The 25,531-nt window shown below is 34.7% G+C and overlaps 2 protein-coding genes across 2 annotated transcripts in view; one reads left to right on the forward strand and one right to left on the reverse strand.

Moving 5' to 3' along the window:
- The window catches only part of LOC146997200 (THAP domain-containing protein 1-like), a 73,653-nt gene extending 54,190 nt beyond the window's left edge, over window positions 1-19,463 (forward strand). Inside the window, exon 3 of the transcript XR_015041193.1 lies at window positions 17,830-19,463. The gene's annotated coding sequence lies outside the window, so the exon portion shown is untranslated. The remainder of the gene's footprint in view (window positions 1-17,829) is intronic.
- The window catches only part of LOC118196786 (fasciculation and elongation protein zeta-2-like), a 172,652-nt gene that overhangs the window by 124,690 nt on the left and 22,431 nt on the right, over window positions 1-25,531 (reverse strand). The gene's annotated exons all lie outside the window — the stretch shown is intronic.

A 25,531-nucleotide genomic window follows, 5' to 3' on the forward strand; every position in this document is an offset into this window, starting at 1 on the left:
TTGACGCAAAAATTAATTACCTTTGGTAGTAAACTATTATTTATTACTTTTATAAAATGTAATGGTGTATCAATTTTTGAGCAGTTAAAAACATCATAATTTTTGTTCACTTTTTATTGAAGTAATGGTTTATCATCTTCCAAAAAGATTTTTCGCTGTCTTTTAAATTACAGTATCAAGTTTGAAATGAAATGGTTAAAAGAGAACAACAATAGCAAAACAATAAAAATCAGTTTTAGTCTTCTTTAATACTAAATTATATAGATGAATATTAGTTTAATACATTCTGAAATTTACATATTTATGAAATCTAAAAATGCATATATCTCATAACGTCGCTTCATAAGAAATAATTCACCTGTTTAATCAACAGAATTTAAGATAAATTCTTTCAACTATGTTCTAACAGAAAATTACAGATCAAGTTTTATTAATCACCTGGTACTAATAATCAATAAAAAGAACAAATTAGAATTCGTACTTTTTCATCAGCTGTCAGTTCCTATGCATTTCAGTGCAATGAAAAATAAAGAAAATTTTCTTTCTTCCTGGAATAATACTGAAGATTTTTAAGTTTAAAAATTCCATTATGAATTTTATTGCAAATTATAAATCGTAAACAGCAAATGAAACAAAAAGGAAAAAAAGCAGGAGCTAAATTAGTATGCAAGCTAAGCAAGGGTGAATAAATTACGCCCTCGTCTGAACGGGGCCTAAGGAGCAGCCATACGAACAACCGGTCTTCTGCTGAGACGTCACGTTCTCGCGCTCAGGCCTTGTAACTATTTAGAAGGTGTTGGTTGTGTTCAACTTCAAGCCTGTGCGAGAATTTGCAGTTATTAACACTTAGGTGGATCTAGTCAGATTTTATGATAGCCAAAAAGCCTAGAATAAAATCAACGTTCTATAGGAATTTCTAGAGAGATTTGAGCCTTTGTAAAAATTGTTCGTAAAAGGAGGCTTACCTATAAAGTTCTATAGGAATTCCAATAGAGATTTATAAGCCTCTATAAAAATTGTTCCTAAATGGAGTCTTTCCTATAAACTCTTACAAGAATTTCTGTAGAGATCTATAAGCCTTTGTAAAAGTGGATCGTAAAGAGACGCTTACCTACAAAGTTCTACAGAAATTTTTATAGAGATTTGCTAGCCTCTATAAGCATTGTTCATAAACACAGGATTATCTGTTGTGCTCTAATAAGGATTTCTATCGAGTCTTAGGAGCTTTTATAAAAATTGTTCATAAATGATCCTTTATAAAAATTGTTCGTAAGGTAAGGAAAATATTTTTGTGAGAATAAACTCATAACATCTATTTAACAACAAAGACACCGTCCCATTACCCATAACAAAGCACGCAAAATACCCGAACAAGTCTCCCACTAAACCTACGCTTAAAAAAAATTGGCGCATGATTGTCTCAGCACGGAAGCGATTAACAAGACAGAGGAGCGCAGAGGGGTGAGGCAAATGAGTAGCTTCCTCCTCCCAAGTGGCTGACTCAAACACATCCAGATGATAACTCGCCGGATGGATAGGATGGGACACGAAGTAACCACTACACTTGATGAGTCATGTGACATATGAGGGACGATTCCTGACCTTTGGAAGCCGTCCGAATGAAAGTTTCTCAGTAGCAAACGATTCCATAATAAAGATATCGATTGGTTAGAAGAGTACTTACTTAAGAATGAAATTGTGTGAAAACAAATGTGTGCTTAAGAATGTAAATATGTATCTACATATATATATTATGCACGTGTGTATGCATATTATGTATGTATAATTTACATATATGCTATGTGCAAATGCACACAAAATAGACACAAGAAAGTGTTATAAATGTACCTTGCACACACGAAAAATGGGATAGTTCGATATCTCCCTTTCTAGTGGACTGATTGTCGAAATTTAACTTGGCGTTTACCACGTCTCGAAAGCGTGACTTAGTATATGGATTAGATTTATATATAGCATTATTCTAACATAGGTATTTTAACACAAAATCGGACTTTTTCTGCAATAACACACCAATGTTTTTCCATATTTCGATTTAACGACTCAAATTATGCCTAGATAGTATTAAATTTTTTTTTTAATTTTTGGTGAGAAATTTATGAAGAAATTTAAAAATTTATATTGGTACATTTTTCTCAGTTTGCGCTAAGAATAATTCACTTACCGAACTTCTTCATGTATGTTAACCAATTTTCCTTTCCCTTTTTACTCCCTTGCACGAAGTAAAAGGAGTATTGTAATCACGAAAAATTCTGGGTACCATATTTCAACGAAAATGTCCATTTTCACAGTTATCGAATGCAGTTTAACGATGTTTTTGTGTGCCATCAGCACTTAAGGACAAAATAAAGGATTTTTTTCCCAAAACGAATTATAAAACTGATTTAAAATGGATTCAGAAGAGATTTTTTGTTGCGTCTTACGTATGTATGTATCTGGCATAACTCAAAAAAAGTAGCCTCAGAACGTTGAAATTTTGTTTATAGGACTGCTATAGCATGTAGTTGTGCACTCCCCATTTCGGTGGCAATCGGCCTCACCAAAAATATATCCATATACCTATATGTATACATAATAATAATTTATTTACTAAAGAAATATTGATTATATTATCTCCTAATATAAATTTAGTAGAAGTATCAAAAAAGAGTGAACCCATATGTAGGAAGTTTAATTTCGAAAATCGTGTTTTAAAGTAACTTGAATGTAAATTATTAAAAGTGTGTTACGGGGACTTGAATTAAATCATGAATAATAAAATTTCAAACTTTAAAAAAGAAATTAAATTAAAAGAAAGTAATTTATCGCTATTGATCGGAAATTAGTTGAATTTTCACGGGGAACAAACTAACTCCCGTTCAATGAACAATAATTCATAAATACGAAGGTGTTTCGTCTTTTACTCAAGTAAGAATGATTATGCCAAACTGGCAAATTAAGTTAGGCCAAATAGTTCCGTGAAGTGATGGGATTAAGAACCAAAGTAGAGTACCAAAGAACTCATTCTGAATTAAGCATTTTCGCTAATACAAATTTTGAATGAAAGGTAATTTATGTAGTAAAATTTATTAAATACTTGAGTAAATGTCCTCCGACACCTTCGCTTTTATGCATGTTTATTCAAAACTATTTGTATAAAAATTAAACAGTGGCAATCTTAATTGGAATTATGAAACGGAACTCATATATATATATATTGTTGCGTGCGTACGGGTTCGTTATGAAATGAATGCACAAGTCCGATGAAAAATGAACAAAAATTTATTATTATCACAACAGAAATGCTTAAATTTTCTCAAATTATCATGCAGTATCACAATATCTCACAGTAGTTATCTTTTAACTACTCAAATGTGCAATAGAACGTAATTCAAAACAGCTAAAGAACGCTAATCCGCGAATTCGCTATAATCAACAACGGCAGTTTTCTAAACAACAACAAACTAAGCAACTACTACAAACTGAGATGTTTTCCTCCTTTTATAAGATTTTAAAATCACGCGCTAGAATTTTCCAGCACTTTCTCGAAATCAAAAAGAGATATTTATTTATTTAACGCACGCGCTCTTGTACTTTTAATTTTTCCGGCTTAGCTTTCTTTTAATATTCGTCACGCGCTGCACTGCGCGAGAAATAAAACCATTTAATTTATAATTGAACTAACATTAGCTTTTTAAATACCAAATTCGTAACACTGCCCCCTTCCCAAGGACTGCACGTCCCGGGCAGTACAATCCCTGGACAGGAAGCTAAACTTACAACTGTGGCATAAATGCAATTGAGGCATAAACATTACATTACAATATCAAACAATATAAACAATAAATGCAATAACTAACTTAAACAAATCAAATGCTATCAAATACTAAATACAAAACAAATACTAAATACAAATCAAATACTAAATGCAAATCAAATACTAAATACAAAACAAATACTAAATGCAAATCAAATACTAAATACAAATCAAATCAAATACACATTTATAAACAAAAAGGACCATGGTCTGATACTATTTACAATTATTTACATTACATACTATGGCCATAGTAATGAACTAACCTGTCGTAATGAACGACTTTAGGTTTAGAGTTCGAAGACTTACGAATCCGAACCACGACGTCATTCAGCCTTTTTAGGACTGTATACGGGCCATCTCAAGGTGACTGTAATTTCGGACAAAGTCCTTTCCGTCGAGTCGGATTCCACAACCACACCTTGTCTCCTTCGTGGAACTGATGTTCAGTAGCTCTTGTGTCGTAGCGGGTCTTCATCTTCTCGGTCGCCAAGTTGACTCGCTCTCGTGCAAAGTTGTGCATCACTTCAAACCGGGCCTGGAGATCTTGAATATATTCCTCAGACGATGAAGGAGCATCCGGAGGGCGGCCAAACAATAGATCACAAGGCAGACGAAGGTCACGACCGAAGAGCATCTGTGATGGAGAATAGCCGGTAGTCTCGTGGACAGCAATGCGGTAAGCCAGTAAAAAGAGTGGTAATTTCTTGTCCCAGTCCTGTTGGTTTCTGGAAACCACTAATGAGAGGTTATTAAGGATGGTTCGATTGAACCTCTCTACCATGCCGTCCGACTGGGGATGCAATGGCGTCGTTTGAGTTTTGTCAATGTCGAGTAGTTTGCATAGTTCTTTGATTACTGCCGAGGCAAAATTCCTTCCCTGATCGGAATGTAACTGAAGAGGCACTCCGAACCTGGAAATCCAGTGCTGTATCATTACCTCAGTTACTCTGACAGCCTCTTGATCAGGAATAGGATAAGCTTCAGGCCACTTGGTGAAGTAATCAATGACAACGAGTATGTATTTGTTACCATCAGCAGTTCGTGGCAGAGGTCCCAGGATGTCAAAGGCGATACGTTCAAAAGGCGCCCCTACGTTGTAACGTTGCAGCTTGCCTCGGCTGCGTCTCCTCAGTCCTTTCCGACCTGCACAGGCATCGCAAGATTGGCACCACTTTTGCACGTCATCCTTTGCATTACTCCAGTAAAAGCGCTCACGAACTCTCTGCAAGGTCTTCATTATTCCAAAGTGACCTCCAGTAGGTGTGCTATGTAACTCTTTAAGGACATCAGGAATGCGGGATCTTGGAAGTATAAGTTGCCATCGGAACGTCTTCCCATCATCCGATTCGAATTTCCGGTATAAGACGCCGTTTCGAATGTGAAGTGAATCCCAGAGTGCCCAATATTGTTTGGTTGTAGGACTACAGATAGAAATGTCCTGCCAGGTAGGTTTTCTGTTTGATGACTCCATTAAATCAATTATGGGTTTAATGTCGAGGTCTTCCAGCTGGTCTTTCCTGACTTCATCATCACTCCACGGTTCTCGATCAGCCGATGTTGATGTTGTAATTTGTCTTGCGACCGGAGTCAGCAGCTCGTATTTCGCTTCCACCCTGGAACAATATCGGCAGCTTTCTTGGCAAGGTCTTCTAGACAGGGCGTCGGCGTTTCCGTGTGATGATCCCTTACGATGACGGATAGTGATGTCATATTCTTGGAGTCTCTGTATCCACCTGGCTATTTAACCCTCAGGATTCTTGAAATTTAAAAGCCAGGTCAATGATGCATGATCGGTGCGGAGCAGGAATTTTCTGCCGTATAGATAGTGATGGAACTGTTCTACAGCTTTGACTATGGCGAGCAACTCTTTCCTGGTGACACAATAATTCCTCTCCGGTTTAGACAGGCACTTGCTCCAGTATGCCACTACACGTTCTCGGCCGTCTATTTCTTGGGACAAAACAGCACCAACACTTTCATTGCTCGCGTCGGTGTCGAGAATAAATGGTCGGTCAAGCTGAGGATACGTCAGGATTGGAGCAGATGTTAAAGCCTCCTTTAAGTTGTTAAATGCATCCTCGCATTCTTTTGTCCACAAGAACTTTTGGTTGCTCTCTGTCAGCTTGTGTAGGGGTCTTGCGATGGAAGAAAAGTCCTTCACGAATTTCTTATAGTAGGTGCAAAGCCCTAGGAAGCTTCTCAGCTGATGGACATTTTCGGGACGTTTCCAGGATTTAACGGCTGATACCTTTTCAGGATCCCTGCGCACACCTTCTGCAGAGATGACATGTCCCAGGTAAGTCACTTCCTTTCGGAACAATTTGCATTTAGCGGGACTCAGCTTCAGATTGGCTTCTTTCAGTTTCTGAAGCACCTTCCTAAGATTTTCTAAATGTTCTTCAAAACTCTTTCCGACGATGATGATGTCGTCCAGGTATATGAGGCAGGCTTCGTAGGAAAGGCCTTTCAAAACAGTTTCCATAAGACGTTCGAATGTTGCCGGCGCATTACACAGTCCAAACGGCATCACCTTGAATTGCCAAAGCCCTTGTCCCGTAGTAAATGCCGTCTTTTCTCGGTCTTCAGGCTGTATTTCTACCTGCCAATACCCACTCTTTAAATCAAGTGTTGAGAACCACTTGCTTCCAGAAAGAGTGTCTAGAATGTCGTCAATTCTAGGAAGAGGGTAACTGTCTTTCTTCGTAACCTCATTCAACCGGCGATAGTCGACGCAAAATCTTGTTGAGCCGTCTTTCTTTCTGACTAGGACGATGGGAGATGCCCATGGACTTAGTGAAGGCTCGATGACATCGCTTTCTTCCATATCTTTTAACAGTGTTCGCACCTCTTCCTGTTTAGCAAACGGTAGACGTCTTGGATGTTGCTTGATCGGGGGATGATCGCCGGTATCTATTCTATGTTGTGTCAAACTAGTTCGACCCACGTCAGAAGACGAGCGGGAGAAAACAACTTGAAGATCTTTAATGACGCGATCGGCAGCATTCCTCTCTTTATCGTTTAATTGCGCATTCTGCAATAACTCCGATGTAATTCTCTCTGAGGACACGGATTCTTGGATGTTACTCTTTCTTTCAACGGTGGTTACTGGAGTACATGTTGCAACCACTTCACCTTTCTTAATAATTCTTCCCTTCTCAGTTACATTGGCGACTCTCACCGGGATAACCGTTCTGGATAGGTCGACGAGTGTTGAGGCTACTAGTACTCCTTATGGGCTATTACAGTTATTGGGATATTCTATGATGCCGTAGCGGAAATTTCTGTTTTCGGCTATGGATCCAGGAAGTAAAATTTCTGTTCTTGCCGGTATTGTGATATTGTCTTGTGCTGTGATTTTATGGACAGATTTAACTTCATCATTGACTCCAAATAACGCTATGTCCTCAGATGTAGAATGCAATTCGTTATTTTTAAAGTCCAAGGAAAAATTGTATTTCCTTAGAAAGTCCAATCCGAGTATGCAAGAATCAGTGATCTCTGCTACATATGCCGTGTGATGGTAAGCGGCACTTCCAAACGTGATGTTAGCATTTACTTTTCCATCGATGTTGATCTTCTCACCGGACACAGTCTGTAGGGTAACGCAGGGCGGCGTCCAGATAAGTTTGCTTCCCATTGTTGAGCCAAATCGTTTCGGATGATGGTAACGTTGGCTCCTGTATCTATCGTCATATTGCAGGGAACTCCATTAATATGTCCTATTATGAAAAGTCCATTACTGCCGCCTCTCACTGCAGAAATCTGAAGCGCTTTAAACTGGGGCTTTTCATGATCTGGCAACCTCCGCCCCGCGAGATGACCACTAATTAGTTTCCCTGCTGTTTGTTAGGAGCGGTCTTAGCATCCGTGCCCTGGGGTGTTCTGCAGTTTCGTCGTATGTGTCCTTCAGCACCGCAGTTCCAGCACTTTACGGTCGGTTTCTTGTCACCAATATTCTGTCTCAAGGCGTTCAGTTGTCTAGTTAAATCGTCTAGACGAGCAGTGACTTGATCCCCTGGCTCCTGGACTTGAGCAGCTCTGACTGGATGGCGGTCTCGACGGGTGGCTTGCTGGGCTGCCTCAAATTTCATGGCATACACTAAAGCGCTTTTCAGATCTTTAACATCCGCCATTCGCAGTGCTTTCTGTATTTCAGGGTCCCGGATGCCATCGATGAAATATTGCAGGGACAGGATTTCCCTTGTTTCTGTCGGGCACTCCGAAAAGGTGATGTGACAGCCTTTCAACATCCGTGGCGAGCTCCTGAAGCGTTTCGGTGAGCTTCTGTTGACGAGATTTTAATTGGAGCCTGCTGTAGTCTTTTAAACATTTCTCGCCGAAGCGCAGCTCCAAAGCGCCGGATAGAGCTTCGAAATCTAGCCTTTGATTTTCGGGAAGCGTCTGCAGGATATCCGCTGCGTCTGTTCTCAGAGAAGCGGCGAGATGACAGGCCTTAGCTTGGGAATCCCATCCATTCGCATCCGCAACGATAGAAAATTGTGTCCTATACACCTGCCAGGAGGTCTTCCCATCATATGTCGATAGTTTCAGAACGGAACGAGCAGGCATCGATAAAAATTTGAAACCTCCAGAATTGTTTCCTACCGTCGCTATGCACTTCTTTAGGCTGTCAACGTCTTTGGCGACGGCAGCAGAAACCCTATCATCAATTTGTTGTTCGACGGCAGAAACTCTCTCTTCTATATGTTCTTTTACAGAAGAAATTCTTTCTTCTACTTGTTCTTTTACCGAAGAAACTCTTTCTTCTATTTGTCCAACTTTAGTTTCAACCGCGTCTATTCTGCCTTCCATAGCCTCAAATTTATTTTCTATTACGCAGGTAATTTCTCTTTTCATTTCGTCCTGACCTGCTTTCATCTCATTTTTAAGAGATTTCATCTCTTCCTTAACGGATTCCTGGCCCAATTTCATTTCTTCCTTAAATGCAGCAAAGTCTGATATCAGCTGTCTTAACTGCTCTTCCATCGCTCTTGTGATTGGCATTCAAATCCCACTTCTGACACCAAAAATTGTTGCGTGCGTACGGGTTCGTTATGAAATGAATGCACAAGTCCGATGAAAAATGAACAAAAATTTATTATTATCACAACAGAAATGCTTAAATTTTCTCAAATTATCATGCAGTATCACAATATCTCACAGTAGTTATCTTTTAACTACTCAAATGTACAATAGAACGTAATTCAAAACAGCTAAAGAACGCTAATCCGCGAATTCGCTATAATCAACAACGGCAGTTTTCTAAACAACAACAAACTAAGCAACTACTACAAACTGAGATGTTTTCCTCCTTTTATAAGATTTTAAAATCACGCGCTAGAATTTTCCAGCACTTTCTCGAAATCAAAAAGAGATATTTATTTATTTAACGCACGCGCTCTTGTACTTTTAATTTTTCCGGCTTAGCTTTCTTTTAATATTCGTCACGCGCTGCACTGCGCGAGAAATAAAACCATTTAATTTATAATTGAACTAACATTAGCTTTTTAAATACCAAATTGGTAACAATATAAAACCGCTCTGTTACTCGGCTCAGTGAGTTCAGATTTTTACGCTTATATGTTGGTAAACTGTTCATTTTTTTGCCTTAAAAATTATTGAATTATGTTGTTCTTATCTTCCGGCTAAGGTTTTTATGCCATTAGTTAATCTGCAACAATTTAAAATTTATTTAAGTGTGGTTAAGACTGAATATTTTTAACGTAGCAGCCATATTTGTTTACATTTGAAACTTAGCAGAATAGTGAATTAAGTCTTTCTGCGCCTTCAGTGTTTTTTTGCCGAGTGGGACGAAAAGGAAACTTTTAGTTTTATGCACCGAAAAATATGTCTTCTTGTCTCCTGGCCGAATTGCTTGTTTTTGCGTAGAAACTGAAATTTGAGTGACAAAAATACAGTTAAATTTATTAAATAAAAAATAAAGTTAATCCATAAAATTTAGTTAAAGCAATTTTTAACTGTATTTGGTGTTTTTTGTTTCTCTATACCTTACAATTTTTAATCAAAATAATTTGCGTCTAATGCATTTTTTGAATTGCCGGTAAGTTAGAACTGTATGAATTGATTGAGAAATACATCTCTAATGAAATTCGAGGAAATAAGTTTAAATGAAATGCAGGAAAAAATGCATATAATTTAATATTCCGCACAAGGAAGTCATGTGGTGTGCACATCAGATTTTTTCATTGTGCAAGAGCGGAAAAAAAGGCATGGTTCTTTCTTTCAAATAAATTTAACAAAGGGCATAAAACATATTTGGTGTTATTATCGCTTATAAATATATGCCAAATTTCAAAATGCGCCAATATATAATTTCACGAATATTTTTGAAAATTTTGAATAAAAAACTCTAATTTTTTGCAGGTATGCTTGGAAAAACATCTTCTTTAAGATGATAGTAAAATTTTTATAGATTAAAATTCAAATTTTGTTTTCGAAAAATTTATAAAAATTATTTTAAAACGCTAGATATAACTTTAAAAATAAATAACAGAAAATGGTTGAATTTTATTTGGAATGAAACTAAATTTCGAAATGTGAAAGGAAGAATAAAAAAAGTTTAATAAAAAGAGAGATATTAATAAATATATACCAAATTCAATTAGCAGTGATGAGCTAAAATTTTGAGAGCTAGTTTTTTTAAAAACTACTCGTGCGATTTTTACAAAACTTATTGAATCATAGCTGGTATAAATTGTGTCGTAGAATCGAAATATATAAACATGCCAATAATTGGCATGTTATTTCAGAAAAAGTCCAGTTTTGTGTCAAAATAACCTATGTTAGAACAATGCTATATATAAATCTAACATATATCTTAAGTCCAGCTTTCGAGACTTAAAAAACGCAATTTGAATTTTGTCTATCGACCCAGTAGAACGCTAGATATAAAACTGCTCCCCCCCCCCCCCGTTTTTTTTTTTTTTTTTTTTTTTTAATGTTCGTTATATACATACAGCATCTCAACTTATATAGTGGATATAGCATAAGTAAAGTGTATATAGCATCTAAAGTTAAAAGTCAATTGGAGTCAAAGCAAAGCAATTCCTCAATAATAGTAACAGACAAAACGTTAAAAAAAAAAAAAAAAAAAAAAAAAACGCCAGTTTGGGCGTAATATCAAACCTGAAAGCTTTCAGATATTTTTTCTATATTTTAACGTAATTCTGAATTTTATAATTCACATTTGTTTTTTGTTTTTTTTTCGTCTAGTTTTAAATGTTGACTAAAGAAACCAAGCATCTTGGCTATTTAATCCCTAACTTCGAGACATTTCTCTGTCACTTGCAAGATTTTAAAATGCATTTAAAACTAACTCGTCGACTTTACTTCAGTTCAAATATTTATTCCGTAATATCTTGTTCGCATTAATAAAAATTTTTATCCCAGTAAGTGATGCATTTTCCATGTTTTCGCGCACGAACGAGCAGGACTTCGACAGTCCGATAACAATATCCGAATGATAGTCTTAACTGCGATAACATTAACTGGCGTCTACTGTTTCATTAGACAGTTTTTAGAGACATTAGGTTAATTGGAAAAGTCCTCGAGATGAAAAATTAGCAAACCTTCGCCAGGAATCGAACCACGGACCTCTGGAATACCGGCCCAGCGTACAGAAGCACTACACCACGAAGGCACGCTAGGAAAGCGGAAGAAGTACCTTAAAAGTTAATAGTTAGACAATTAATATTTACTAATTATAGTTAGACAAATTATAATTAGTAGTTTTAATCATTAGATAATTAATAGTTTGTAATTTTAAGAATCGTTAGTCAAAATGTGTATTAAGACAAAATGTGCTTTTGTGTAAAAATAGTTAACAGATTATTCTATAGCTTCTAGTTATAAATAGATAATTAATGCATAATAGCTTAATTGTTAGCTAAATTTAATTTTGAGACGATTAATTGTTTTAAGGTAATTATTAGTTAATTGTTTAATAGTTTAACAAATATTCCTTTTATCATACAATTTATTTCTGCATACATTTTCATAAGTCTTCAGTCTCCTTTAAAAAACAGATGTCTTTTCTTTCTTTCTCCCCTTTTATTAATTTTTAATTTTAATTTTTTATTTTAATCTGTAGTGATTTTAAGTCTAAGGCACCATGAACTTTTGAGAAAAGAAGCATGTTTTCAATAATTTGATGTTTGTTATAAAGAATCCAGGAAAATGGCTTCTTTTTGCAAAAGAAAATACTTTCCCGCACACCGAAGTAAATATTATTCCAAAGAGGTGCCGAAGGATGGAAAGGAGGAACGAACTTAAATCACCCGTGGATGTTTTGTTGTCACGAATCACGAAGCGAGAGAGGATGAGGAGCCTTAAAGTGTGTTGGTGGGCCTTCAATTCTGGAATAAAGACAAACGATTTTATCCTTTAAGACAGTGATCTCAACAGGGCTTAATTTCTAAAATTAGAAGAGCCGAAGCCCTACCGTAGACCCTCATGAAAGAGGAAGAAGAAGAAATAAATAAATAAAATAATTAAATAATTAATAAAATCATTAAAATAATTAATGATTGAAGTGATTAATAATTAAAGAAATATATTAAAATTTATTTCTTTAGTGATTTTAAATATAATTATTATAGTATATTAGATTAGTTCAAAGGGGCTTTGTTCCCTGAGGGACTATTGTTTTCGTTTTGCGATTTTGCGTCGAATCCACTCTGAATGTCCATTTCACTTTTCAAACTGTTGCCACCAAATATTATCGCCCTGTTTTATATTTGAAGAAACTAAATAATGAAGAATCTGCATAACTGCATGTGTGTTTTTCGCATTGTGATAAAACAACGATACCTAGAGCCATCCAATTTTGAATGACGTAGTCCTACTGCAAATATAGGCATCTGAAAGCCCAAATTTGAAATTTGTTTCATTATCGATTTCATATTTTGTAAAACTTTAACGAATTTTGGATTAACAAACTCTACGATTTTCAAAGCGAGCCATGGCTACGTTGTACAGAAAAAAAACATTTTTACCTCCAGCACTTGAGACTGTGTATCGGAAATACTAAAGATATGTTCAATTTTAAATTATTTTACGATATTTATCTTGAACTGAATTTTATGGTTTAAGCGCAAAGAACAGGATATTAAATAAGTAAAGGTAACACACAAAATGTTAAAAAAACGCCCCTTTGGTTGTAATTTAAAATCTGAAACTTTTCAGATTTTCTTTTTATGTCTTTTTTTTTTAATTTATCTCTAATTTTAATAAATCTAATAAGTAATTTTTAATATAATATTTTTGCTAAAAATAAAATTTTCGAGATCAAATTTCTACTGAAATTGTTGTTCAATTCCATAAAAGAAGTACCGAAGCCTTCTTATTTAGGGCTCCGGTGCGAAATTAGAATTATAATTTATCCTAAAAACTAAGAAGTACCGGAGCCCGGTTCCGGTGGGCTCCGGCGCACTTTAAGCTCTGGGTCTCAAACGCAGTTTGCATGCGGGCGGGGAGTGCACAATCTGATAAAATCGGACTGGTAGATTATTTTTCTCCTTTTACCGAAATGAAAAAGTTTTTTCTAGCAAAACAAATTTTTTTATACTACAGTGGGAGGGGGATGTCTTATCATTAAACAGAGATCACGCCCACTGTTCAAAGGATCAGGTTTTATTTCCTGGTTCACAGAAGAAAAGATAAACGGGATGAGTATGTGAGCTTATGAGCTTAGGGCGCAGCCCGGTCCACCTTGCAAACCAAAGTTTGCCCTATGACCCTATACGGGCTACGCCAGTCATGGAGGTAGGAAGTAAGATGGAGTCGCCCTAAACAAGTTTCTCCCGTATCCTGCTCTGAAGCACCGGCGATCCCTACGTGGTGACCAAAACATTGGGTCATTTACCATTGAGTTCAATGGGATTTGATGCGTTCGGATGTAAATATTTTGTAATTACGTCGTAAATTATACGTATAAATGTATATATTTTCTTTTTCTACAACACTTCAGAGTCCTAAGTATGTGAAAACAACATATTTTTAAACAACATTTCATTCTGAACGGAATTAAATGCTATACTTTTCACAGGACAGTTTTCTCAGTATGGTTTAATTTGAATGAAATATTTTCACAAGTTTTCGTTAATTACATTAGAAAAAAAATTAAGGTAATTCGATTTTATTCGGTTAAGGTACAAAAATTAAGATCAAAGTTTATTGTATTATTAATATTAAAATTATGCATTATTTCTTTTCTATTTATAGAGCTTCTTCCTAAAATACTTTCTTAAATATGACATGATTTTTTGGCTTCTGAGGCATCTTTTAAATCGAAAAATGTAAGTCAATTTATAATTAATGCTCTATTCGGTTCATTTTAAATTAGAGAATTATTAGGAATTAGCGAAATACTTTAAATAGTACTTGACTTTCTCTGAACATTTCTGAAAGGGAATAAAATAAGTTTTTTTTTTTTTTTTTTTTTGAAGTATTATTTAAAACTTGTAACTGAGTTATTATGAAATGTAAGGGGAATAATTCTTTTAATTATATTTATCAGATTTTTTTTTTACCCTTCATTTCAACAACAAAATTTCAACAATGATGATTTTAATGATTTGCATATTTTTGCCATAATAATGCTCACTACAGAAAATGTATTGGAGAGCCGCATAAAATTGCTTTGGAGGCCTCCAGTTTGAGGCCATTGCTTTAACAGATACGATTTTAGAGGTAAAAAGAAAACTAAGTGTAAAGAGGTTCTCAAAAACATTTTTTATATTACATTTAACAAAAAAAAAAAACTTTTTTATATAGGTTGATAGAGAAACATTCTTATAAAACTTTACAAGTAATCCTCTGTAAAAATATTTCTATGTAAAATTGTGTACAAATTTAATAAAGCTTTCTCATAATATAACTCTGCAGAAATATAGCTTTACTAAATCAAATAGGAATATAATACTCGTAAGCGGTATTTTTTCTCTCGAACACTTGTGTTTTTCAGCTTTATTTGCAAATATCAGCAACTAAATATTAGCGAAATGATTTTACGTTTCTTTCATATAGCTATTGATCATCTTTTTTTAAAACCTGTTTGTTTTTAAAAACAAGCAGCTTTTCAAAAACAAACATGTTTTTAAACCAAAAATATTTGAACATTTAAAAATTTTTAAACGTTATCAAAAATGTTTACTTAAATAAATAGTTTATATTTAACAAAAACATGAAAATAAGGAGGCATTCACTATTTCGTTGGATATCTTTTAGCTAAAATGACACTTTTTGTGCGCTTTGGCATGGATTCAACTAATTTTGTCATGTTAGAATATTCCATTGCTACGTTAAGAACTGCGTTTATTAAGAGCCTTCGAAGAATTATCAGGCTCCTTATTCTTTTCTCTAACTCTCTCTATACATATTCCATAAGATTAAGTTCGGAGAATACGGAAAAATTTGGATACTTTCAGTAGAGCTGTATAATAAACTTCAAGCGAACATTTACGGCTTTATGTTTAGGGTCGTATATCCTTAGTTGTTAGTTTAGATATGATTAGGATCGTTTTGCATTTTAAGGTTTATTCAACATGCTTTCAGATTTTCACTGAGAATATACTCATCCGTATTATTTCGTATAAAAATACAATATTTAATGCATATGTACTAAACAGATAATGTATATGTACTAATTCAGATGTATATGTACTAAACTGCGACTCGTAACACTTTTGAACAAGGTATTTTAGTACAAGAAGTACTTTGATGATATTTATTTTACAAACAACAAGGCTTAAATTAGAGAAAAAATAAAGTATTAGAAAAATAGTCAAGTCTGCGTTTTACTACTTAGTACAAGATGTATGCAAATGAATTTTAAAAAACACACCCTCATGAGATTTTTCAGCTATAAACACCTCACTATCTTAATAATTGATAGAAAACTATCTTAATAATTGAACAGTTAATAGTTAATATTTTAAAAATAGTTAATAGCTATACAATTAACGGTTTAATAATTCTTAGACAGTTTATAATTATAGCTATAAAATTAATTGTTAATTTAGCCCATAATTAATAGTTATCATTTAGAAATAGTGGTATAAATCATTACATAATTAATAGTTTTAAAACAGTTAACAGTCAGACAAAAAATTTATACTTTAATAACAGTTAATAGTTAATCGTTATACTGTTAATAATTAGACTACTAATAGTTAATAGTTTAATGACTGGATAATTAATAGTTTGGAATTTTGAGAATCATTAGGGAAAGAATAGCTTCAAGATAGTCATAGTAAGACTGTTCACAGTAAATAGTTTGAAAGTAGTTATATGTTAATAGTTGTAGTTAGAAAATTAATAGTTTAATCAGTAGACGATTAATAGTTCATTTTCCCGCATTATCGTTATATAATTAATAGTTGAAGTTTTCAGATAGTTAATAGATAATTAATAATTAAAAAAGGTCGATAAAAGAAGCCGTTAAATCAGTTCAAGAAAAGAATAAAGCAGGTCAAGAGGAAATGAAAAGAGAAATTACCTTCATAATAGAATACGAATTCGAGGCTATAAGAAGGCAGAATAGACACGGTTGAAGATAAACTTGGAGAACTTCAAGAAAAAATTTCTGTTGTTTAACAACAAATCGAAGGCAGAAAGTTTCTGCTGCTGTCGCCAAGAAAGCTGACAGTTTAAAAAAGTCCATAACGACAGCTGGTCACAATTCTAATTTCTTTAAATTCGGGCATATGTCGTTCCTCTCTAAAGCTATCCAACCTACGATGGAAAGACCTTCTGGCAAGACTACAAGACGCAGTTCACTTTAGTGGCAAACGCAAATGAATTGGATTCCGAAGCTAAAGCTTGCAATCTTGCAATCTCACCGCTTCTCTAAGAGCAGTATTCGGGCACGTTGGAGCTGCGCTGTGGGGAGAAGTGTTTAAAAGACTAAAGCACACTTCAATGAAAATCTCGCCAACAGAAGCCCAAGGAAACACGCCACGAATGCCAGGAGCTCGGCACGGATGTTGAAAGGCTATCTCATATAGCTCTTTTGGACAGCCCAACAGAAACATGGGAAATACTGTCCTTTCAATACTTCATTCGATGGTACTTTGGAGCCTGACATACAGAAAGCCCTGAATGTGGCATATATCGATGAATTAAAAAGCGCTTTAGTGTATGCCATGAAATTCGGGGCAGCCCAGCAAGCAACTCGTACCGACCGCCTACCAATTAGAACTGCTCAAATCCATGAGCCAGTGGATCAAATGACTACTTGTTCAAACGATTTAACCTAGCAAGTGAATACCTTGAGGTGGAATAAGAGTGACAAGAAACCGATCCTTAAGTGCTGGAACTGCGATGCTGAAGGCCAGGTGCGAAGGAAATGCAGAACGCCTTAAGCCACGGAAGCTAAAGCCGCTCCCAACAAGAAGCAGGAAAACTAATTGGGGGCCATCTCTCTGGACGGAAGTTGCCTAATAATGAGAAGCTCCATTTTAAAGTGCTTGAGATTCCCCCAATGAGTGGCAGCAGTTAATGGATTTTTCATCATGGGACATATCATTGGAGTTCCTTGGAGGTTCAAATTCAGGTTATAGTGCAGCGGACACCCATTGGTTAACCATTGGTAATACGGGTATTGTCCAACTGCACTATCTCTTTATTTGAGCATTATAATTTTTTGGAAGAATTTTGACCATATTTACAGTTTTTACATATGATTACAATATAGTTTGTGACATATGGTGACTTTCATACTCGAATACATAATGGTAAATATAGAACATAATGATAAATACAGAACAGAAAGGCAAATATATAACATAAAGGTAAATATGTAGCATATTGGTACATAATGACATAGATATAACATACATATAGCTGATAACAATACATTTACGAACATATATATAGCATGATTATATACATAAATGCAAAGCGCACTTTTTTGCCTGTATATGTAAGAGAGTATATATTGATTCAAGCAGATATTATTTTGTATATGAATTTTTTTTTTTTTTTTTTTTCAGAATACTTTTGACTTTTTTGGAGTTCCTTGCAATATGACCATCGACATAGGAGCTAATTTTACCATCATCCGAAAAGATTTGGCTCAACAACTGAAATGTATACTCATTTCGGTGTTGCCCTCCGCTACCCTCCAGACTGTGTTAGGTTATAAAATCCACATTGATGAAAAGTTAAACGTTAATATCACCTTTCAGAGTGCAGCCTACCATTAAATGTATATGTAGCAGATATTAACGATTCTTAAACGGACTATCGATGGAAACATAACTTTTACCTGTAATTAAAAAATAATGAACTGTGCTCCAAATAATAGCTCCACGTAATATCACACCAGTAAAAAGAGAAGTTTTACTTCCCGAATCCATAACTGAAAACTGAAATCTACGGTACGGCGTTATCGAATATTTCAAGGTAGCAGCCCCAAAAGAGTACTAGTAGCTTCGGCACTCGTCATCATATCGAGGGCCGTTATCCCGCTGAAAGATGCCAATGTAACTGATAAAGCGAAAGCCATTAATAAAGGTAACGTGGTTGCAGCATGTACTCCAATGACCTGCGAAAAATAAAAAAAGTAACCCTCCAGACTCTGTGCCTACAGAGAGCCTAACATTGGAGTTATTGCAGAATGCGCAAGTAAGCCATGAAGAGAGAAATGCTGCCGAAAGTGTCATTCAAGAATCTCAAGATGTTTACTCCTGCTCATCTTCTGGTGAATTAAAAACCAGTTTGAAACAGCATAGAATTGATACGGAACCCTATCAAGTAACATCCAAGACGTCTACTAATTGCTAAACAGTAAGACGTAGGAAAACGTTTACCGGAAATGCAAGAAAACGACATCATTGAGCCTTCAGCAAGTCCATAGGCCTGGTCAGAAAGAAAGTCGGTTCAACAGGATTTTCCGTTGACTATCGCCGGTTGAATAAGGTTACGAAGAAAGATACTTTCTTCCTAGAACTGACGACATTCTGGATACTGTTCCTGGAAACAAGTGGTTTTCAACGCATAATTTAAAGCGTGGGTATTGGCAGAGATACATTCTGATTGACCGAGAAATGACAACGTTTTACTAACGGACAAGGACTTTGGTAATTCAAGCTGATGCCATTTGGATTACGAAATGCTCCATCATTCGAACACCTCATACAGACGGTGCTTTCCTGCGAAGCGTGTCTGATATACCTGGATGGATCACCATTGTCGGGAAGAGTTTTAAGAACACTTAGAAAATATTAGGAAGGTGCTCCAGAAATTGAAAGAAGCCAGTGCAAAATTAAGTCTTGCCAAATGTACCTTGGATATGTCATCTCTGCCGAATGTGTGTCTACGGATACACAAAAAGTGTCGGCAGTCAAAGACTGGAGATGTCTCGAAAATATCCATCAGCTGAAAAGTTTGCTGGGGTTTTGCACTTACTGTTGAAACTCTCGCAACACCACACTCTTTTGCCAAACGATTCACATCACTTGATCTGCGCATACGCGTCCCCTCGAAACAGAACTTTTATAGAACTAGTAATGGACGATGTAATGAAATTAATGTAATGATGTAACCTCCGATAATTTCTCTTCTGTGTGTTGTATAAATAGTTAGTAATGTGTGTAGTGAATTAAAATATGCTATTATTAGAGAAGTGTTCTTTTTTGTGATAAGTGGCGCCTTAGATTGTCTTAAGGTATGATATGAGGGACGCAGTTCGACCCTCCTGGGAGACTTTACTTCGCCCTATGGCCTTTTTGCGGGCTGCGCCAGCGCAAACTAGAAACAACACCTTCAACAAACGGATATAAAGATTGTCTTCAGGTAAAAATTTCCCGGTTTCATTGGATTAGGAAAAGATCATCTGCCAAGGTAAGATTTTTATCTGTATTCTTGAAATATCAGCTACCGATAATCCTTATTCTTGATATTTTCTTCATATGACAAAGCAGTTTAGAAGCTTTAAATTTTGCATCTAATACTGTAAGGATCTTAAGTTTTACTAACGTTTATTTTATTTTAAATCTTTATTATCACTTCTTATTTTCTACTTCCGGCCAGAATTAAAAGCTTTAACTTATTTATGCAAATTTGTCTGGCGAACGCCAAGTACTTAAGTTGTGGCTTTTTGCCAAGCGAGAGAGAGGAAGGAGTTAGTAGAAGCAGGCCGCTTGCCTTAGCAGTTTTACTCGGTTGCTGGTTGCCTTCCAGGCCAGAGGTTTAATCCTCTTAATGATTTTAAACGTATTGTAGTGTTAACAGTTCTCTGTACTACATACGGCTTCCTGTTAATATACGGCCAATCTTCCACGTAGGCCCTTGTTTATTATTCCAAAGTTAAGTTAGAGTTTAGTTAATATTTTTTTTATATTCTTACGTTCAGACCACAAGTGGTTGGTCTCTGTATTCCGAAGTACGGAAATCATTGTAAAGAGTGAAAAATAAAGGGTTTCGTATACCCTTCCTGTGTATCTTGTCTACTACCCACATTTATTGAACATAGCTTTAGTAAGCTCCCTGTTCCGAGTCAGGTTCTTGAATGTTCCCCAAGCAAGTAAGGAAAAACACTGAACCTGATAATACTTACGGAAGTATTCTATTCCCTATTCTTCTTAAATCCCTTCCATCTGATTTAATCCTTGAATAGAATAAGCAAGAAAGAGAAAGTTTAAAATATGATTTATACAATTTAATGCTATTGATTTCTTAGCAATCAACTGCACGAGAAAAAACAGCTTTACAATAAAAAAAATCTGGTGTGTACACCACATGACTTCCTTGTACGGAATATTAAATTATACGCATTTTTTTCTTGCATTTCATTTAAACTTATTGGATTGAATTAAATCTACTTCGCCGACAGCGCATAAACCACAATAGAATAAATGCATTCTTTAAAATTCACTCTAGTATTTGTTTACCATAGCGACACTCTGGTGCTAGATTCACTTAACAGTATTAATAATTATATAACAGTTAACTTATATATTTCGTTCATATTATAACTCATAATGCACAAAATTTATATCATTTAAAGAATAGAATTATCTAATCGTTGCCACATGTTCTATTCAAATACTATAATAAAGCTAGAATGATGTATAAAAGAAATTAAGGAAACAAAACAAAAAAGAAACAGTTTTTCACAGACGATTGAGTATTTCTCATTTAATTAATTCAGTTCTCTCTTCGCGAGAAGGCAAAAATACATAAAAACTCAAAATATCTATATTAAAAATTACAAAGTAAATCTTAAACAGTTATTTCCTCAAAACAATTCCAGAAAGAATTAAGCATGATTTAATTGGCAATAATAAATTAATGCGTTGTCTTTGTTGTTGCGAAGCTAAGTTTCTCTAGAATGGCAACAAATCCACTAGTCTCCTGTTTCAAATGTAAACATCAATGGCCGCCATAAAAAAAAAAGGCTTAGCGGCACTTAGACACCTTTAAAATTTTTGATAATTCTAAAAATATTGCATACAAGATTTACTAAAGGCATAAAAACCTTAACCGGAAGATAAAAACAACATAATACAATCATTTTTAAAGCAAAAAATGTGCAATTTACAAACATATAAGTGTAAAGAAACTGAGATCACTGAGCCGGGTAACAGAGTGGATGTATTTATACATGTTTGGTGCGGCCGATTACAATCAAAATACGAGGGGCACATCTACATGTTATAGCAGTCCTATATACAAAATTTCAACGTTCTGAGGCTACTCGTTTCTGAATTATGCGAGATACCTACGTACGTACGTTCGTACAGACGACACGAAAAATTCTCTTCAGAATTAATTTTAAAGCAGTTTTATAATTTTTTTGGAGGAAACGAGTCTTTTATTCGGTTCTTACGTACAGATATCACGCAAAAACATCGTTAAATTGCATTCGATAGCGGTTAAAATGGATATTTTCGTTGAAATATGCTGCCTGAAACTTTTCGCGATTACAATACTTCCTTTCTACTTCGTACAAAGAAGTAAAAATCTGATGTGGACACCACATGACGTACTTGTATGGAATATTAAATTATACGCATTAATTCAGTTCTCACACGCATAATTCAGTTCTCACTTCATCAATTAATTCAGTTCTCACTTCATGGCAAAGCAAAAATACAACCTCAAAATATCTTCATTAAAATTGAAAAATATAGGAAAAAATAAAATACTAAATACAGTTAATACAATTATTTTTTTTTTACAATTAAAATTAAAATTTCTATGCAAAAACAAGCAGTTCAGCCAGAGGACAAGAGGGCAGACTTTTCTGTGCAAAAAACTGAAAGTTTACTTTTGGTACCACTCTGCAAAAAGACTCTGAAGGTGCAGAAACTGACTTAATTTACTATTCTGCTCAGTTTCAAATGGATACAAATATGGCTGCTACAGTAAAAAAAAAATTAGGCTTAGCCGCCCTTAAACAACCTTCTAATTGTTGATAATACTACAACTATTGCATGCAGATAAACTAAAGCTATATACATATATATAGCATTTATCTGCAAAAGAGTGGGTATATATGTAAGATAAAAAATATGAAAGCAAACTTCTAAACTTAATTCACTATAACTTCCATTATTTTCTATTTTATTTGAGAACTTCCTCTATCTGTCCTAAAAATAGCGCTTAAGTCTAAACTGCGTCATTCAAATTAATCATGCGATCTTACTTAACCCATAATGCAGATCCCTCTCGACCAATCACCAAATTGCAAACCAAAACTTTTCTCTTCGCGTGCTTCCATCTTTCATAACTACGCACTTCAGCTTTTGCCCTCTACTCTGCTAAGATGTAATTTCGCTGGCTTGCTTTCTATCCCAACAATATCAAAAATGTAAATCTTCTGTGGAAAGGCACGACTAGAGTGCCAAGTGATTGTGGTCACAAATATCAATTGGAAATAAAAATGGAATTAAAACTGCTTCGACTGCCAAGTTCTTTAAATACTACGCAATCAAAATTCTTCTTCAATATGGATCTAATCACGCATCTACAGTGTTCCGTCTTTTCCTTGTGTTTTTATTATGACAATTAAGTCGACAGGATAGTTTCCTGCAGCCTGAAACCTCAATGGAAAATTTAATTCAGCTCTTCAAATCATCGTTTTGTGATAAATCCAAGATAATGTGAAAGAATTGAATCATCAAATTTGTTTTTTCAGTGTTTAAAAAATAACAGATCATTCTTCTGCTGTGGTGTTTTGCAAGTGCTTCAAAAAAATAATCACGCGTAGTGTTTACAGATTGAAAGTAATATGTCGATAAATTGAGAAGTTCGAATGCCTAGTGAAAAGGAAATCATCAGTGAATTACCGTTTAGGAATTCAGCAATACAGCGGGTTCAAGGTCGATCTGAGTTAGTGTTTGCAAGTATGTGCGACAGAAAATTATTTACACTTCTGCTTTTTCAACAGCTCAAAAATTATTACATTCGTGTGAACCTAGCTCAGGAACTAAATTATTTAATGTGCTGCGGATTCTATAGTTTTCATTTCAACTTTGGTTAAAATTTCTGCAATATGTTTTGAGAAAATTTGAAATTCTTGTTCATTAATTTTTCTAATTTTTCATAATTATGTGTGAGCAAATTAAGTAACGAAATTTAAGCTATTTAAATTATTCATAGGGAAGGATATTAAGATAAGTTTTTATGTTTTTGAAATTTTGTTGAGACTTTTGAATACGAATTTTATAATTATTCTAAAAATAAAGATGTTAAAAATAAGTGAAATTAGTACAGATAAGTAATATGAAATTATGGTAAATGCATGTTAAAATTTATGGGTTATTGTGTGTTAAGTATAGTATGCAGAGGGTGTACTGGTTCCTTCAACAGAGGCCTGTAATTACCTCTGTACAGTTGTTTCTTTTACCCTCTTCATGCAAGATAATGTTGGAGGCTCTCATTTTATGAGCGTGTGTAATTTTTTTATATTATTATTATTATATTTTTTGTTATGGAATGTATTAGTGCAGTTCTCAAAGGCCAGTTACTTAATGCAAGGAACGGAGGCCTTTTCAAGTAACTGTCTAGGCACCCTGGTCCACCAGTGCAGAGAACACACTGGTTAGCTCAAGAGGACAGCCCTATTGATGAATATGTTTGTTTAGAAGTATTGCGAGGCTTCCAGTTTGGTAAAATCAGGAATTGTAAATGGAAAGATGATAAAGGTGAAACCATAAATTCTGAAAATCTTAATCCTATTATTTATGATGTTAAATTATAATTTATCAGTATGAAAATTAATATCATAAATATTTATAAGTAATCATTAAGTAAAAGTTTATTTTGTGATATTCTGTAATAACAAGAACCTTCCCTGAAGAATTATGATTATGTTAATTCTCAAACAAAAAGACTTTTGGACTGAAATGCTGAAAAATTCAATAGGACTCTAAAAGTTAAAAATTTATTAAAAAAAATTGATCTTTATAAATTATACTTTACAGAACAAAAATTTGATGACTTATGTGTTTTTTTTTTTTTTCTTTACATTTGCTAGTGCTTTAACTCTTTCTCTTTAAAAAGGCTTCACTGTCGCTACGCCTTTTTCTTTTTGAAGGGGGGATATGTAAGATAAAAAATATGAAAGCAAACTTCTAAACTTAATTCACTATAACTTCCATTATTTTTTATTTCATTTGAGAACTTCCTCTATCTGTCCTAAAAATAGCGCTTAAGTCTAAACTGCGTCATTCAAATTAATCATGCGATCTTACTTAACCCATAATGCAGATCCCTCTCGACCAATCACCAAATTGCAAACCAAAACTTTTCTCTTCGCGTGCTTCCATCTTTCATAACTACGCACTTCAGCTTTTGCCCTCTACTCTGCTAAGATGTAATTTCGCTGGCTTGCTTTCTATCCCAACAATATCAAAAATGTAAATCTTCTGTGGAAAGGCACGACTAGAGTGCCAAGTGATTGTGGTCACAAATATCAATTGGAAATAAAAATGGAATTAAAACTGCTTCGACTGCCAAGTTCTTTAAATACTACGCAATCAAAATTCTTCTTCAATATGGATCTAATCACGCATCTACAGTGTTCCGTCTTTTCCTTGTGTTTTTATTATGACATATATATATATATATATATATACCCACTCTTTTTTGCTTTTGGTGCAGCCGATTGCAACCAAAACGGGAGGTGCAAAACTACATGTTATAGCAGTCCTATGTACGAAATTTCAATGTTCTGAGGCGAATATCTAAGTCAATTGCGACAAAACTATGAACATATAAAAGTCTCACAACCTCTGAAAATAGGAGATTAAGTATTAGTGTCCAATGATAAGAAGCGAACAGATTGGCTGTTGGTGAAAGTAACCGAGAATTTCAAATCTCAGGATGGGCATGTGATACTAGTTAAGGTCAAGACTAAGGCTGACAAGTTTTACGACCAACCAAGCCCTTATATCCTTTGAAGATAACATCTTCAGATAAATAGTCTAAATTTAGAAATATGACAAGGAGCTCTTCTGATAATACGGTAAGTTACTCCGATCCTGATGTTCGCAATGAATCACCTCGAGAACTCAAGAACGAAAAGATTCCATCGATAACTACAAAAAGAGATAGAAAGGTAAAGCCTGTTCAAAGGTTACAGTTTTAAATTTAAGTGGTCAACAGATTTAAAAGTGAAAGTATGTTAAAACTCTTGCCAAACGATTCACATAACACGATCCCCGCACGCGCCTCTTCTTGAAACAA

This window comes from Stegodyphus dumicola, chromosome 5 (assembly GCF_044657685.1).
Source record: "Stegodyphus dumicola isolate Sdum_Otavi_A_Nest chromosome 5, ASM4465768v1".
Taxonomy (NCBI): Eukaryota; Metazoa; Arthropoda; class Arachnida; order Araneae; family Eresidae; genus Stegodyphus; species Stegodyphus dumicola.